Raw genomic sequence first — 2,350 nt, 5'->3', positions numbered from 1 at the left:
GGAAGGTCATGTACGGATCAAATATTTAGCATAAGGCAAATAACAGAAAAAAGTTTGAGAGTAGGAAAAAAAGTTTTCTGTGCATTTGTTGACCTAGAAAAAACTTTTGACAAAGGTAGATAGAGGTAAACTTTGGGAAGTCCTGAAAGAGTATGGAGTCAATGGATGGCTCCTACAAGCTATAATAGCAATATATACGGGTAGCAAAGCGAGTGTGAGGGTGAATGGGAAATTCAGTGATTGTTTTAATATTATTCGAGGAGCTAGACAAGGATGCGTTATGTCTTTATGGTTATTTATATTATTTATGGACAAGTGTTTAAGAATGGCTCTCTTCGACGAAGAAGGTGTAGATCTCGAAATAGTAAGGGCACGTGGGTTAGCGTTCACAAATGATAAGGTTGTTATGGTAGAGGCAATCGAAGACATACAAAGAATGTTGAATAAACTAGGTGCAAGCATGAAAAGCATGGGCCTCAAAATTAACGCAAATAAAACGAAAACTATGGTGTTCGAAGGAAAGAATGAGAAAACACTATGCAATATTTTATCAAATCATGAGAGAATTGAACAAGTTGATAAGTTCGTATACCTTGGTAGCTTATTTACTAGGGACGGGAAGATAGATAAGGAATTAGAGAGACGCATAAACGAAGGTAAGAAGGTTATTGGTAGAGCAGGTCCCCTTATCAGAAGTAAAAACATATCAAATAAGGATAAAATGGCAATACACAATTCTATATTTGTGCCGTCTGTACTATACGGTAGCGAGATATGAACCTATGAAGAAAAATATAAGAGTAAAATTAACGCAATTGTCATGAGATTCATGCGCATAATATACGGCAAAACTCTGATGGCCAAAGTAAGTAACCAGATATTTCTAAAAGAATGTGGTGCAGAAGAGATGCTAGTAGACACATGGGAAAGAAATCGGTTAAGATGGTTCGGACATGTTGAGAGAATGCCAAATGAACGACTAACGAAACAAGTGTATCAAGGTAAAGTAAATGGCAACGTGCCCAGAGGTAGACCGCGCAAAGAATGGTTAGAATGTGTGAATGAGACCCTACTTAGAAGAGATATAAGAAGTCAAAGAAACACGAGAGCCTGCATAAAAAAATGCATGGACTTAAAAGAAGCTAGAGAAGTATGCCCGGACAGGAAAGTATGGCGGCAAATAGTTAATAAAAAGAGTGTCAGTAGAGTGAATGACGCCTGAAACAAAAGATCTTGGTGACTTTGTGAGGATCTTCACTTGGGGTGATTGCTACAGAGATTGATCAGCAACCTGGGTCGGAGCAGTGTTGCGGAACATACGTGTTATTTACATAAGTAACACGAGAATTCTGCATCAATTTGAAAATTCTATATCCCTCCCACATATTACTCCTTTCCCCCAAGAAGTGAGTCACGCCTACTCAAAAGGGAAATGGCTTAATGGTGTAATATATATATATATATTGAAAAAATTTTTGATTTTATTTATTTCTTCAAGTGGATTTTTTTAAAGTTTGAAATAACAAAGAAAAATTATCCAATTAGGAGTTTCAAGTGTTTAAACTCGTGATGTATTTTTTTCATAAATAGTTTCCAAATAATTTTTACATTGTACACATCATCGATATAATATGCTTAAAAACCAGCTGATGTGTACAATGTGAAAATTAGTTCCAAACTATTTATGAAAAAAAATGAATCACGATTTTTAAACCCTTAAAACCCCTAATTGGATAGTTTTTCTTTGTTATTGCAAACTTAAACAAAATTCACTTGAAGAAATAAATAAAATCAAAAAAATTTCAATCCTTGGTGGGAATTTTTTTACAAGTACGAAAAAGTATAACTATTTTTATAGGAAAACACCAATAAATATAATAAATTTTTAAATATTAAGAAATCCAGGTGGCCGTTTTAATCAAGGAAAAAAATTTCCGGTCATTTCCCGGCTCGCAAAAAATTATTGAATTATTTTTATTCTTTGGAATTCTTTCCTTATCCATTTTTTTGTAAAAGCCTTAGATGCTGAGATGCACCCCTAAATGCTTTATATTTCTTTAGAATATTTTTGGATTCTTCGATTCTTTGAATTATTTTTATAAACTATTTGGATTACTTTGAAGTTGTGAATTCTGATGAGCATAAGAATTGCAAGTAGTTAACTTCCCTCAAACTTTTGAAATTAAATTTTAATTTGCAAGGCACAGTCTAGTTACTGGTTTTTGTAACTAAACAAATTATAAGGAACAAGATTATACGTTTCAAATAATCAAGAAACAAAAACAAACAAAAAACAGAATTTTAATATAATTTTGATAAATAATTAAATGAGTAGTGAAAACCTTAAATT

The sequence above is a fragment of the Belonocnema kinseyi genome, chromosome 5 (genome assembly GCF_010883055.1).
Source record: "Belonocnema kinseyi isolate 2016_QV_RU_SX_M_011 chromosome 5, B_treatae_v1, whole genome shotgun sequence".
NCBI lineage: Eukaryota > Metazoa > Arthropoda > Insecta > Hymenoptera > Cynipidae > Belonocnema > Belonocnema kinseyi.
Note: the sequence above shows the minus strand (reverse complement) of the source record.